Genomic DNA, 15,810 nt, shown 5'->3' with positions numbered 1-15,810 from the left:
AAAAATCCACAAATTAAAATCAGTTATTTGGGCAGTGTTGCCATGAACCCACAGACATTTTAATGTATTCAATTTTTTTTTGATATTTTCATTTCACAATAAAATCTTTTAAAAATTTTGTTACTAATTACCAGCTCCACAATTCTGGGAGCTGGTGAAAAGATGTTGACAAAAAATTAATCAGCAATCTAAGAAAGAAATGGAAAATCTTAGTTGAGCCAATTTGAGGATTGTAACCTAGAAAGAGCATCTCAGAAAGTTCTGAGAACTGCTCCCCCCCGCCTCCTTTACAAGTCTAGACACAGTTTATAGAACTTTTTTGAGATAGAGGGCTGGACATCAATGATGTATTATTGACAGTTCACATAACCTGGATCATCCCGGTAGGTCATGCGACCCTTTATAAGTTCAAAAAGGGATTGTCTTACGGATGCTAGGTCAATGCTGCCCTTTATGGTTGAGCAGGTATTCCTGCCAGTGGGGGAGGTTTAGTGATCCCTAATGCAGATACTCGGTGCACTGTGGTGGGGAGGAGCGACGCAGGGGAGACCAAAGGGCGGAGAAGAATTTTGTATAAATTTCTCTTGTCTTGCCATAAAAATATGACTTTTATTTCACAAAGGTTAAGAGGTTGTGGCTGGAGTCCGAAGTCAGCAGGCAGGCAACTGAAAAGAAAAAGAAAAAGTACATACATCAGGAGAAGATAGGAGAAACTGGAACTGACACAGATGATCTGGAAGCCATGAGAATGGGCTGGAATCTGTGTTGATCCCTTGTCCCCTCTAAGCTTCCATCTCTAATGATGGGTGCTGATGGGCAGGAGAAGCTGGTGTGAGCTTGCAGAGCTAAGCACATCTGGTCCATGAACAGATGGGTAGACGCGCGGTCTGGCCAGTGATGGAGCTGCTTCACCATCACCCTGGCGAGTCAGCAGATGATGACAGCGTGTGTTTGCGGGCATGAAAGGAGTAAGTCCCCAGCTTCGCTCCTATGATCTCACACAAAATATGTTTTGAGGCTGGTGCTAACCCGGAACTTCTGGGAAGAAAAGGATTGGTTACTATATATACAAATATACTCTTATCAAAATAAGAACAAATATTTATAACTATTCCAATTCTCATTCTGCAATTGTGTGCATGGTTGTAACTACTATTTATATGTATCTTCTTGCATTTCTCACTGCACATTTATTCCTTTTGTTCTTGGCAAGCACCTTGGCTGGTTGTGGTTCCCTACCTAGTGAGGTGAAACAGACCTTCATTTTTGAAGAGTTTGGGCCATTAACAGTGCTGTCTGCAGGTTCCCATCAATTTATTCTCTTTTAATTATAATCCTGTTACATTAATTTAATTACAGGCAAAGGCAGCTGTAATTGGTTGAATTATGCTCTCTCTCTCTCTCTCCGTCTCTCTCTCTATATATGTATACACACATCTGGAAATATTCTATTTCCACAGGGACTTCAAGTTAGGAACTATATATGTATATAGTGATATGTGTGGGCTCTCTCTCTCTCTCTATACATATATGTGTGTGTATGTGTATATACGTGTGCATGCTCAGTCATGTTGGACTCTTTGCAGTCCCATGGATTGTAGCCCACCAGGCTCCCCTGTCCATGAAATTTCCCAGGCAAGAATATTGAAGTAAGTTGACATTTCCTTCTCTAAGGGATCTTTCTGACCCAGGGATTCTTGGAGGCCAATTCTTTACCAACTGCATCATCTGGGAAGCCCACAAATATCACTATATATATATAGTTCTTAACTTCCAGTCCCTATGAAAATAGAGCATTTTCAGATGTCTTCAAGTTGAGATGAGGTCATTAGGTTGGGCCCTAATCTACTGTAACTGGTGTCCTTATAAGAAAAGGGCAATTTGGATTCAGAGACACACAGAAGAGAGCGCCTTGAGGAGGCACCGACGCAGAGGGAAGATGCCAACATGATGATGGAGGTAGAGATTGGAGTGATGCTACCACACGCCAAGAATCACCTGGGGCTACCAGAGCTGGAAGAAGCAAGGAAGGATCCTCCCTTAGAGGCTTCAGAAACAGTTTTAAGCCACTCAGTGGTGGTCCTCTGTTACGGCAGCCCTAGAAACGAATACAGGTATGTAGAAAAAAGCATTAACCAAGTCAATAACTACATGTAGATTCTACAGGATGTATTGATTTCCCCTGTCAAATAAAAAACACCAGGAAGAGTGGCTGTAATTGGAGTCACCATCTAATCAAGTTTACGATAATCCATTGTCATTTTCCAAGATCCATTTTCCTTCCGTACAGGTTAAAAGTGGGTGCAGCAGGAAATCTCCACCCTTAAATATTCCAAGTTCTCAATTGTGGTTTTAATCTCTTTGTTTTCTGATATTGATGTTACCTTTGGGTTAGTAGATAGAGGCAGGTATGGTGACTTCCATTCAGCTTTCCCTACTGTAATAGCCGTCACTCCATGGGATCCAGCCAGTTGCTGAGTGTATATATTCCACTTATGCATTCCCAGTCTGGAGATAGCTACAGAGTAGGCTTGGGGTTTGAGGACCCCACCCCCGACCCCATGAGATGGACCTGAGCCAAAATCCCTTTGCACTTCCTGATCACCACAAGCCTCTGCACGAACTAGTCTACCGTTTTGGGGTTTTCGGTGTCTCGGAATTATGGTCAGTTCAGAATCACTGTCTAGTAATCTCCCCCAACTTGATTATTCTCCTTCCACAAAGTTCAATCTCCCTGGCAAGTGTGTAGCTGCCTTTGGAGGGAATTGGAGGTAGATTTACAGGGCTATTTTGGTGTAGCAGGTCCTTCCTCAAAAAGACCTGGCCTCCCCTTCCTTCAAGCATCTCTGGGACAGTGAACTGGTTTTAATAGGGAATGAATTCAGAGTCCGTGAGTCCACTGTGTTTCTCAGACCTTGATCTTCTCAGCTTGTATGGATCAAGGTGTTAGTGGGTGGCCAATCCTATCAGTCCTACAGATACCCAAGACCTCTGCTGCTCATTACTGCCACCATGCCAGTAACATCTCTCTGCAACGTGCCATGGAAATCTTGGCCTTTCAGCCACACATAGTGTGGGCCATCTTTTGGTCCAGATTTCTGTCCAGCAACTGGGCAAACTGTTAGAGCACTCCCTGCCCCTAGAGCAAATGCACTGGATCTGAAATTTCTGCTTTAGTGGTCCATATCAACCAGTTTGGCTTGATCCAACCTTATTTTTCCTTCCAATCTGATCCCACACCATTTGGAACCATTCCACACATGTTTCCTTGGCTCTTATCAATATAAATTGGCAAAATCATGCAGTTCTTTCACTGTACATCATACTTCATCATGAATCCCTCCCTGTACTTCATCCTCTGGAGCCTGGGGTTTTGAGTCTGGCCATAAATCTGGATGTGCTGAGAAGGGTGAGGTAGAGAGCTGGGGAGGCACAATCCTCTGCCAGGCAGGTGAAATCAGCATTGTTTCTTTGGCCAAGGGGAAACTACCCTCCTCATTCTTGGGTGAAAGTTCTGGAAAGGTGGTGTGGAAGAACTGAGGGCTTAAAAGCTACTCAAGTGTCTCTGTCCCAACTTTCAGTCTCACTCCTTCGAAGTCGAGGCTTTAACTAATGTCAGAAAGTCCCTGAGGGTGACAGTTCCATCCGTGTTACAGTTTAACCACCTGCAGATCTAGGCTTTGGTTTAGTTTTTGTTCTTAGAAACCTCAATTTGGTGGCTATAGGAGATAGATTATTTTAGGGTTATAACGGAAGCTGAGTCGCTCGTATGAACCTTGAGCTGGAAATTCCAAGCCCTGATCTCATCATTCACTCCTTCCCCTATTTCTCTGTTGTACTTTGAAACAACCAATTGAAAAAAAAAAAAAAAAAGAAACAACCAGTTGCATTATATTTCCTACTTTCACTAAAATTTTTTTGTGGCAGCAAAAACTTGTTTACTAAAAGATTATTTCACTTAGGCACTATTTTGACACTGAGTACAATGGGGGCTTCCCCAGGTGGCTCAGACAGTGAAGAATCTGTCTCCAACATGGGAGCCCTGGGTTCGATCCCTGGGTGGGGAAGATCCCCTGGGGAAGGCATGGCAACCCACTCCAGTATTCTTGGCTGGAGAATCCAAAAGACAGAGGAGCTTGGTGGGCTACAGTCCATGGGGTCACAGAGTCGGACATGACTGAGCCACTAACACTTTCACTTACTTTTCACAATGGCCTACCAGGATGCCCTTTACCACTGGAGACAAGACCACTAATACCTTTAAATCTAGGCCAGAGAGCCAGTTCAGAGAACCCATCCCTGAGATTTGTTCCCCTGGAACTTTCCAGTACCAAATTTTGTATGAGACAAGGTTCAGCCAGAGAAGCAGAACCGCACAGAGCTCTACATGACCGGAGTCTATTATGGGAACCGGCCATGGGCTATTGTGGGTACGCTATGAGAGGCTCTGGTTTGTGCAACTGCTGCTGGATCATGACCGGCTGTGTGGTCAGTCTCTAAAGATGCTCCTTCAGTGGGAGAAGCGAGGGCAAGCAGGGACCTACACAGATGACCTAGAACCCATGAGGATGAACTAGAACCCTCGCTGGTCTCTCATCATCTGCACCTGTAAATTGGGCGAGGGGTGCTCTGCAGAAGACATCAGTGTCTTGTGTCATGGAGCGAAAACCCACCCGGCCCATGAGCTGTAGGTGCCAGAGAGAGGATCCATCAGGATGTGGAGTTGCCTTGTGTGTGGCATCTTTCCCATGGTAATGGGATGAGCCACAGGCAACGATGGTGTGACAGGCGAGACAGGCAGCGCCTGGCATGCTGCCCCGACTTGCTGAGTGTTGAAAGAATCTGACTTCTGCTTTACTTCTGGGTTCCCGAAGCTGACATCGCAGAAACCCACCATAGTCTCAAAGTCTGGGAAAGTACTCTTCCCAAAGCCCTATTATTCTTTTAAATGCTGACACCTTGAGAGACAAGGACCTTTCCATCTGCCTCTGAGAATGAAAACAAGTTGCTTTGCCCTGTGGGAATGCTGACATCTGGGCTTTGAGCCGTAAGACCCAGCCTGATGTGAGTGGGAGCTTGGGGTTCAGGGTGGAGAGTAGTCACGTGCCTGTTTCCCTCTGTATGTCTCCCCCAAGCAAGGTCTCTATCAAGCTTTGTCTCAAATTCTCGATGCCCAACCAAAAATCCATGATATTTATCTCAACTTGGCAAGGTGCCTTCACACACATGTATTCTCTCCTTTGGTTCTCATAGAAACTAAGAGATGTTCAACTCAGAACATCTAAGTCATCTCCAAAAGAGGTAAGGAGGCCTGAGGGTCCCAAGTCAGGACTTCAGGATCATTTTTCCCTTTAGCCAATCTTCCTGTTCAGGGCTAAGAGTCATTATGCTGTTATTAATAATCTCCTGGAAAACGTGGATGGGGATTTGCAGAATCAGGATCCAGTCATGTTCACTACTTATTTCTGTAGCTGCTGGGAAACCAGTCACGCCTGACATAAATCCAGGAGGACCTCAACCAGTGGTCAGGTCTCCTGAAGAGCTATTAGAAGATACACAAATCAGTAAGGGGCCATCACATTTTCAGACGCACGTTTGCATGCTGTGTAGATCTTTGGTTCCCACATTTCCAGTTGAGTGCCGTTCTTTATTCTTTACGCTTAGTGCCTGGAGATGATTATTCTAATAATAGGTTTTGCCTGGCGAATGGGCCTATGCAGTTATAATGAGCTGCCAATATTTGTTGAAAGTGGAAGTCGCTCAGTTGTGTCTGACTCTATACAGTCCATGGAATTCTCCAGGCCAGAATACTGGAGTGGGTAGCCGTTCCCTTCTCCAGGGGATCTTCCCAACCCAGGGATTGAACACAGGTTTCCCTCATTGCAGATGGATTCTTTACCAACTGAGCTATCAGGGAATCCCAGAGACCTTGAAAAGCAGACTTACATTCAATGTTGACATTAATTCAGGAGATGGTATCATTCATAGGTCCTTTTGGATTCTGTATAACAAAACTATGTCCATATTCAATCAGATGACCCAGAGGAATACGGCATTCTTGACTTTGTTGTAGTCAATTTTCCTCAAGGAACATCTTGGCTCCTCTCCCTGAAAGAGTAGTTTTCAGTACTGGAAACGCTCATGTTCCACTCCCATGCGGGGTGGGTTGGGCCGTGGGAAAAGTGGGGGGAGGTGACCAAGACTCTTAGTCCTCTTCCTCTTCCCCCGTGACCTCTCTCTAGTCCATTCTTTTGAGTCACTAACCTGCCAGACAACTAAATCAATTGTCCCTAATCAAACAGAAAAATAAAATTGACGTCCAAATTCCAGATGGAGGCAGAGATTGGATGACGTGGCCACAAGCCAAGGAAAACTGGCAATGACTGGAAGTTGCCAAGCAAGAGAAGCGAGGATTCTTCCCCAGAGCCGTCAGACAGAGTGCGGCCCTGCTGACACCTTGATCTTGGACTTCTAGCCCCCAGAACTATGAGAGAATGCATTCCTGGCATTTTAAGATCCCAGTTTGTGGTGTTTTGGCACCCAGGAATCTTATACAAATGTTTTTCACAGGAATAACAATAAATACTCCATGAGACTCAGTGACTTGCCCACGGTCACACAGGTCTCAGTGGCAGAGCTGGAAGTGAAGCCCACGTCTTGACTCAGAGCCCGACGCTTCCTCTGCGTACAACTGGGGAGCCTCTTGCCTGCACACAGTTGCCCCCTCCCCATGTCCCCTTGGATGCTTTGGGGAACTCAGTTCCCAATCCAGGCTCTTCTACAGAATCTTGAAACAAGACCCCGTGGAGACCGCCTCACACATAAAATGCATCATTGCCTTAAAATAAAGCAGAGTTTAAAATCCCAGGCCATGTAAACAAACGCCCATGTTTGAGTCTTCAGACCGATCCTGCCAGCTGCTGTAATCATACAAGAGGCTCTTTGAGTCCTTGTGCCATACTATAAAAATTACTCTAATTTGGAGAAGATGGAGCCCTGTGTGTGGAAGTTCATAACTGATTCAACGTGTCACAGGGAAGGCTGTTTTTTAAATTCTTTCTTGACTCTTGGTGTCATTGGGATTTGGTTCAACCCAAGAGTCATTAGGTCAGAGCTTGATTTCGGAGGTCCAGGTGAAAGCTTGGCTGATCTGGACAGGAGCCGAGGTTTCATCAATGGTCCAGGGTCCCTGGAGTGTGTCTACTTAGTCTTGGAAGGGCCCATCCGGCAAGAGCCAAGCTGCTGGCTGGACTTTATCACAGAACAGAAAAGGTAGAGGTTCCTTTCCTGGCAAACTAAGCAGCTCTCACATGCCAGGTGGCAGAGACACAGCAGCTGTGGCCTCTGAGCCCAGGAAGTGAGGGTCTAGGTGAGGAGTCAGAATTCATTTTCTCAGAGGGAAGGGAGACAGCCAAGATCCAGGCTTGAGGTTCGGGGGGCTCAGGGGAGGAGGAGGTATTCCTGGAGCTGGCAGCAGGGTGGGAATCTTCCTGAAGGGATGGAAGAGCTGGGCCTTGGGGGAGGGCAGGAGATTGGGAAGACACAGAAAGAAGGAGTGGGGAAAGTCCCCACGAGGGGACCCAGAGCTGTGGATGCAGAGGGAACCTGGGCTGCCGGATAGACCGCAAGAGGCTGGCTGGCTCCAGGAGTCAGACAGCGGGAGGGCCCCAGGGTGCTGGCAGCTCCTTGCTCCTCCATGCTTCATGGGGAGCCTCGGGCGGCTGTGGGGAGGCAGGCAGAGAAGCAACTGGGGTTGGGGAAAGAGTCTGTAAATACACAGACTATACACGCCCTTCACCGAGGCTCTGGGGGTGGGGAGGCAGGGGGGATCGCTGCTGGATGCAACTGGCTCCATGTTGGTTTCTGTTGCACTTATTGAATTATTATTTATTGCCTCGCTGTGCTTTGTTTTGCTGTGTTAAGTTCTTGTGTCCTCCAGTTACTAAATCTAGGAGGAACAGCCAAAGGCCCTTAGTGGGGAGGTGGTGGGCCTGCTGTTTCAGCCTTCCTGGTTGGTAGGGGAGAGGGCGGTGTGTGCGTGTGTGTGCGTGTTTGTGTTTGGAGGGCTGGTCCTCCACAGACACACTCTGGGATCTTGTGCCTGTGTCCTCAGTGTCTTCAGGAGATCAGGGGCACGTGAAGCCCTAGGATTATTTAGCCGCCTGGAGCCCCCGTGGCAGAAAGCGAGGGCAGACGTCCCAGCTCTGTTCGTGGTGACGTTGCCAGGACCCACCCTGACATCTGCGAGGCTGGCTGGCCTTCCTCTGACTCAGGCTTGCTCTCGCTGCCCTTTGCCTGGGTTGATTGGAGCCATGTGCGAAATCAACCTTCTGCAAACCAGGCACTGAGAACCCCTGGAAAAGCAAGGAGGGCCCAGCAGAGATTGTTTCCTGAAGCTTCCAGGTCTGTGATCTCTGCCCCTGGTGCCCCGGTCACTCTGGGGGTTGCTCTGATCACTTTGAGCTTGGCCCCCCAATACCCCCTTTCTCTCCCAGTCTTTGTTTTCTCCCTGATCCCCCCTGGGAAGAGGTTGGTGGGAGCCTCTTGTGCTACTTCCTGGCAATTTGGGGGATGGAGCAGGAACATGGATTGAGGTCCCAGCTCAGGCTTCACCTCTCACTGGGCGACCTTAACTCCCCTCAGCTTCCCCTGCTGGTGAGAACACGTATGTCATGGGGGGCGGTTTTGAAGCTTAACTAAGGTATTTGGCACTCAGCAGGGCTCGTCCAGCCCCCATACTGGTTTTCCCCTTGCTTCTCCAACTGGGGCGTCACAGAGGATGAGGTCTCCTGGGTCAAATGGGCTCCCAGGATGATCTAGACCTGGGCCTGCCCAGCATCTCAGGGCAGAAATACCTGAGCCAAATCTGACTGCTGAGACAAAGAGACCTCATATCTTTGCTCAGAATGGCTGCTGATCACTGTTTTGCCTGCAAAGGGGAATTTTATTTTAGGGTTCGATAGCTTCATTCAGATCCCTCCTAGCATCCTTGCAGCCCTACGGCCGGGAGACGATGGAAGAGAGAGGTCTCCCCACCCACAGAAAGTGTTTATACTTTCCTTTCCATTTTATACGCTGCCCTCTCAGTCATCCTAAATGTTTATTTAACGATGCTCAAAGACCTTTTAAGCTTCCTTGGTTTAATGTTTGCTAAACACCCTGTCACTTCCACTTCTACTGATAATTTCCTGCCTGCTGTCGAGCGGCCCCTGCTTACACACCGTCTGGAAAGTCTTAATGGAGAGACTACAGGCTCGGTCCCCACAAGGGTGTGGGCAGCCCATGAGGTCAGGAGGCTCTCTGGGGTGGAGAAAAATGAAGAGGAGCTGTGATGTTGGGAACTCACTTGGAATTCAGGAGTTTCTAAGATCGGCGAGGGGGGCAAAATTTCAACCAGATTGTGTCAATTGTCAGAATCCCGGGCAGAACCTAGATGGCCTCTGGGCCCACGCTGGGACCCAAGCCTGGCCCAGAGTTTCTCCATCATGAGGAGGGAGGAAGGGCAGGACCAGATGCCAGGTGGTGGTTCAGCGTGATTCCTGGCACACGAGCTGAGGCATGCCAGGCAGAGAAGCTGGCTGTTTCTCAGGCCACAGGCTGCACGCACAGCCAAACTCCAAGCTCGGTTCAACTCTGGTGTCCTATTTCTTCCCAGTGGCCATAGTTCGGCAGCTCTAAAGATGTAAACTTATGGCCACATGGCCACAGGAAGTTGCAGTGTTGCCCTGTGTGGTTGTGCACGCTCTGCACTGAGCAAACCTAGGACTCTAAGTCACACTGCAGTCTAAATGAACGGTGCTCTCTTGAGCTGTGCAGTGATGCAGGTTAGCTCTCCACCCAGAAGCAAGCTGGGCAATTCTGTGGCAAAGAACTGGGACGAGATTGACTGAAGGTGATGTGTGCAAGGCCAGAGCGAGGGGTTTTGAGTAGGACCCCCTCTCTTCAGGCCAGCTCCACCCACATCCCACCCTAGTGCAGAAATTCCAGATTGGAAAGCTGTGCAGTGGACAGCAGGGGCCTAGCATCCTTGCACTTGAGTCTGGAGCTCCTTCATTCACAAGAATAATGTTTTAAAAAATTCAAAGGCTTTCTCCCCTTCAAAGCTGACAGTTTAGGGACTTCCCTGGTGGTCCAGTGGTTAAGGCTCCACCCTCCCCATGTAGGGGTGTGGGTTCCATCCCTGGTCGGGGAACTAAGATCCTGTATGCTGTGTTTTGTCACCAAAAGATAACAAGAATAACAAAGCTGACAGTCTAGTGGGAATCATACAACTACTAAGCATGGGCTACCGGGCTTCCTGGTGGCTCAGACGGTAATGAATCCGCTTGCAATGTGGGAGACCTGGGTTCGATCCCTGCGTCAGGCAGATCCCCTGGAGAAGAGAATGACAACCCACTCCAGTATTCTTGCCTGGAGAATTCTATGGACAGAGGAGCTTGGCAGGCTGCAGTCTGCGGGGTCACAAAGAGTCGGACAGGACTGGGCGACTAACACTTTCACTTTCAAGCATGGCCTACATTGGAACTTGAAGTTCTTCCCATGAGAACTAGAGTGTTTCAGGGCAGAGGCAGGTTAGTGTCAGCTGGGGTGGTTGGGGACCATTTCTTGGAAGAGTTGGGTCTTCACACTTGGCTAAGAGAAAGGGGTAGCGTGGACAGGTGTGGGGGCCAGGGGAGCAGAATTCACACGTGGAATGACTGGGGTGCCAGCCAGAAGGTGGGGTTCACCCGAGCATCAGCTTGGACTGCGGGGTGAGGCGGGGTGCCAGCCGAGACCATGTCTGTGCTGAGTGGTGGCGGACACATTGGGACGGTCACGTGGGACCAGGTTTGAGTGTCTTTAATCCAGGGGTGCAGTTTGGAATCCATTCTGTTAGGAAGCCACTGGGAGGCTTCTGAGAGGGGACAAACTTAGGAAGAGAGAAAAGTGCTGTAGAGTGTCCCCAGCCTGGGGGCAACCGCAAGGAGAGACCCCGGTGGGAAGACTTAGCAGCATTCAGCGTAGGCTCCCTAACTCTGTCTTTCCCCGAGCCAGTTCCTTTCCCTTGGGGCCAGAGTCCAGCCGTCCACAGGGGCCAAGAAGGGCTGTCATTCCTGGAGGTGTGATCGACTCTCTAACAATGGGCCAGGGAGGCCACGTCCCCTCCCACGACGCCTCATCGCTCATGGCTGACTGCTTCCAAATGATGGGGAGAGCCTGGTATCTCATGAGTTCTGCAGAGGACCTTCTTGCCTGCTGTGTGTGTGTTGGGCGGGAATCCAGGGAGGAAGAACTCACTGAAGCCAGGAGATGAGCTCAGCTGCTGGGGATTACTGCCCCAGGGCCCTCCCGCCCCAAGGTGCCCGTGCTGATGGCACAGCTGCCAGTTGCCAGTGGGCCGTATTCACCCTAGAAGACACGTGCGAGAGATGATGTGCTGCACCAGGCAGCTGCTGGCAGTGTGGTGGCTTCAGCTGGTTGTAGGAACCGGGTCTTCACCCCCAGTGCTCCCGAGGCCATTCTCTCCTCTGGAGAGCTAGCGTCCTCTCCTAGCTGGGCCAAGGTGCCTCTAGGAATTGACTCAGCCCTCAGCTTCTCTCTGTCCTGAGGCTCCCTGTCAAGCTCCTTTTCCCAGTCCGAGAGCAAACTGATGATGGACAAGAGCTGTGGGCACGTCCTGTTCCATTCGGCCCGTGGGTGCACAAGGCCATCTGCTCCCAATTACAGCTCTGAGGTTGAGCCAGGGATTGACAGGGCAGACTTCTTAGCCTGGAAACCCCATCGATCTGTAACTTCCCTAGAAAACCATCACTCACCTCCTTATCAGCCTCTACAGGCCTCGGATGGTGACCGGCATCTGGTGGACCCAGGCTCTGCAAACCGACCACAGAAAAGGTGTCTTCATTTCAGCAGTTCTCAACTCTGACCGGTGAGGCTCCTTCTAAAACAGATGAGAATATAAGTCAGCTGTAATAATAGCATGAAATAATGCCATTTGCATGCAGCTTGGATGGACCTAGCGATGATCCTTCTAAGTGAAGTAAGTCAAACACACATAACATATGATCATCACTTATATGTGGGATCTAACAAATGATACAAATGAATTTACTTATCAAATAGAAAGAGACTCAAAGACATGGAAAACAAGCTTCTGCTTACCAAAGGGTAAAGGTGGGCAGATAAATTAGGAGTTTGGGATTAACATATATACACTACTACACATAAAGTAGATAACCAACAAGGACCTACTATATAGCACAGGGAACTATATTCAAAATTTTGCAATAATATATAAGGGGAAAGAGTCTGACAAACTATATATATATATATATATGAATGTATATAGATGTATATAAAACTGAATCATTGTGCTATATACCTGAAACTAACACAACACTGTAAATCAATTTTTTTAAAAAACTGATGAGGATTTGGTACTCAAAACCAAGAGGAAGAAGGCCAGAAGTGTTAACCCCATGGTTTCATGTGACCTTGGCAAGCAACAGGGACCCCAGTGAATCCAAGACCAAGTCCCATTTCAAATTCTTACAAAGGCAATCTATGGTATCAGTCTAACAACACTGTCTGTTGAGCTGAGACTGACTTGAGACATGGGCTGTGGAAGTCGCTAGAAGTGAGAGCCTTTTCTTGTCTCCTTGCGCTGGGAGGCCTCTAATCTTTTCTGTTCCTTGGAAAATGCAGTTTGAATTTTTCCCCTGATGGCCTTAAACCAAGATGGGAGATTTTAAAGCACCAAGAGCATGGGGCAGTTAGCAATTTTCTGTCTCTTCTATTGAGAGGCCCGAGTCGCTATATCAAAGAGCCATGGATTTTCAGGGCTGGGGATGATCTTAGATGGCTTCATATAGACCCTCTGGGCCTGGGCTAGAGGAGAGAGAGGCCCGTGAGTAGAATGATACATTGAGGGTCAAGTAGCTAGTGGATGAGGAGCTGGACTTTGGAACCCGATCTGTCTTCCAGCCCACCAAACTGTCTTCCATTTCCTGGGTTTATATCTCATCACGCTGGAAAGAAGCTGGGGTTCCCCTACCAGGCCCCCACTGGTAAAAGTGTGTTAAACCTGCCATCCTTCCCCCGACGAAGATATGCATAGACGGAAACACCCAGCTGATTCTGATGAAATTCTCAAACAGAGGCCTGGGCCCCAGCCCTGACCCTCTAAGTCAGACTGTCCCCCGGGGGTGGGCCCAGCCCTGCAGGTAATTCTGAAGTCCAGCCAGTCTTGGTGCCACGGTCCCGGGAAAGCTTCCTGAGGTCCAGGAGGACTGCGGCTCAGCTGGGGTGGCGCAGGGTGGTTTGGGAGACATCTCTGCTTTTCAGTTCTTTGGAGGGAGGCTGGCTGGTGGCAGAGGAGCAGGGGAGCAGGGAGGGCTCACTGAGGTCACCGGGCGAGTGCCTGGCCTGGGGCTGGGGGAGCAGCGGGGCTCGCTGTTAGGAGGCGCATGGCCGCTGCTGCCAGACATGGGCCGGAGCGGCTGCCGGCTCGTCCCGCGGACTGAGCTGAATTCACCAGAGGCCCATAAGGCCTCTGCAGAGTCCAGGTGCCGGGGCCCCGGGGAGGCTGGGCTCTGAGTCGGGAAAGCAAACCCAAGTCCCAGCTGTGCCTTAAGTGGCTTTCAGGAAGAGAACCACGGAGGCTTAATTGTGTGCTGTGTGTGCGGTGTGTGGTGTATGTATGTGTGATATGTGTGTGGTGTAGTGTGTATGTGTGGTGTGTATGATGTGTGTATGATATGTGTAGTGTGTTTGTGTGGTCTGTGTAGTGTGTGGTGTGTATATGTGGTGTGTGTGATGTGTGTGTGGTGTGTGCATGAGTGTGGTGTGTGTGGTATGCATGGGTGGTCTGTGTGGTGTGTGGTGTGAAAGTGTGGTGTGTGGTGTGTGTGTGATATAAATGTGGTGTGTATGTGTGGTCTGTGTGGTGTGTATGTCATATGTGGTGTGTGTGTGTGGTATATATGTGTGCTCTGTAGTCTGTGTGGTGTGTGTGTGATGTATGTGTGTTATGTGTGTTGTGTGTGGTGTATGTGTGATCTGTGTGGTGTATATGTGGTGTGTGTGTAGTTTGTGTGTTGTGTGTTGTGTATGTGTGGTCTGTGGTATGTATGTGTTGTGTATGGTGTATGTAGTATGTGTGGTGTGTGTGTGATATATGTGTGGTGTGTAGTGTGTGTTGTGTGTTGTGTATGTGTGGTCTGTGTGGTGTGTGGTCTATGTGGTGTGTATTCTGTGTGGTGTGTGTTGTGTATGTGTGATCTGTGTGGTGTATATGTGGTGTATGTATGGTAGTTTGTATGGTGTGTGTGGTGTATGTGTGGTCTGTGTGGCGTCTGGTGTGTATGTGGTGTGTGTGTTTAGTCTGTGGTGTGTGTTGTGTACGTGTGGTCTGTGTGGCGTGTGTGTGGTATGGTGTGTGTGTAGTCTGTGTGGCGTGTGGTGTGTGGTGTTTACGTGTGGTCTGTGTGGCGTGTGTGTGGTGTGTGTGTAGTCTGTGTGGTGTGTGTTGTCTATGTGTGGCGTGTGGTGTGTGTGGTGTATGTGGTGTGTGTGGTATGTATGGTGTGTGTGCGGTGTGTATATGGTGTGTGATGTGTATGTGGTATGTGATGTGTATGTGTGTGTGATGTGTATGTGTGTGTGTTGTGTCTGTGTGTGTTGTGTCTTTGTCAGGCACCCCTGGCGCTCTGGCTCACTTTTGTGGGTTAGTGGTTTTAGAATGATGGTCCCGTCGTTGGAGATGAACCGCTCTGTGGAATGAGAAGGTCCCTGTGGGCCCAGATCCATCCACGCACCCACCACCCGAGGCTGGTCACCGGTACCTGCCTGGGGCAGAGAAAAAGGGGAACATACTCAAGCTCTCAAATGGACCCGTGGCCACCTGAGTGCAAGGGATTTGACAGGAAAGAATGCAGGTCCCTAGGTGGCAAGGCACTGGGGGATGGCAGCAGTTTCTGTGCTTTTACCAAAGCTGAGTTCAGAAAGGATGAAGCACTTTTGGGAAATTAGAGGCCCGTGTCCTCAGGGCAGTGAAGGGAGCATAACCTTCAGTGGATGCTGAGCGCAGAGACATGAGCGCCAGTGTGCAGAACCCTGCGTCTCAGACCTGGAGACCTGGAGGAAAAAAATCACTTTATATGAATTGCGAAAAATTCTGCTTTCTACACTTGGAGACTTCGACCTCCTGAACCAACTGCCCTCTTCATGCCTGGGTATATTCTTTGTCTGAAAGGGCCTCTCTGCCCCGGGCCTGGGGAAACCCTGTCTGCTGCTCCCCACCCCCTGCCCCACCAGGCAGTGAACTTTGCAAATCCCACCTCTGTCCTCTGTCCCAGGGCTCCTCCAGGGACAGGTGCCCGTCCTTCCCACCAGACGCAGGGACACAGGGAGCTGCCTACCTGGCTGAGCCCTGCTCCCTTCCGGCCGCGATCGGATCACCCTGGATGTGTGTGTAATCCCTTTAGTGTTTACACAGTGCTTATCCTGCACCATCTCTGCAGCTCCTCACAGCAGCCCCGAGTATGTGTTAATTACGCAGAGTCAACAAACATTTAGGGAAAGCCGACAGGGTGTGTGTGTGTGTGTGCGCGCGCATGTGTGTGTGCGCGCACGTGCATGTGTGCGTGCCTGCCTGGCACAGCCGAGCGGGCTCTTTCTTGCATTTGCAAGCTGAACAGTAAGCTCTCTGAAAGCAGGGCCCTGAGGGTTTGCCCTGAGCATCTTCTCAGCTCCTGGCAGAATTCCTGGCACACAGCGGGCACTCAGTGAAGTACGGATGAAGGAGCTTCAAGGTCAGCATATCTAATTTCC

General features: G+C 49.4%; 1 long non-coding RNA gene across 1 annotated transcript; it reads right to left on the bottom strand.

The window, feature by feature from the left end:
* Positions 1–586: 586 nt before the first annotated feature.
* Positions 587–15,505, bottom strand: LOC104993217. The gene is made up of 4 exons (XR_825807.1): positions 15,399–15,505; positions 15,046–15,114; positions 11,796–11,920; positions 587–665 (listed from the first exon to the last, which is right to left on the bottom strand). It is a non-coding gene; the product is annotated as an uncharacterized LOC104993217 (long non-coding RNA).
* Between the last annotated feature and the right edge of the window lie 305 nt (positions 15,506–15,810).

Source organism: Bison bison, unplaced genomic scaffold (genome assembly GCF_000754665.1).
Source record: "Bison bison bison isolate TAMUID 2011002044 unplaced genomic scaffold, Bison_UMD1.0 scf7180017864236, whole genome shotgun sequence".
Taxonomy (NCBI): Eukaryota; Metazoa; Chordata; class Mammalia; order Artiodactyla; family Bovidae; genus Bison; species Bison bison.
The sequence above is the reverse complement of the archived record's forward strand: the minus strand, read 5'-3'. Positions and strand labels throughout refer to the sequence as shown.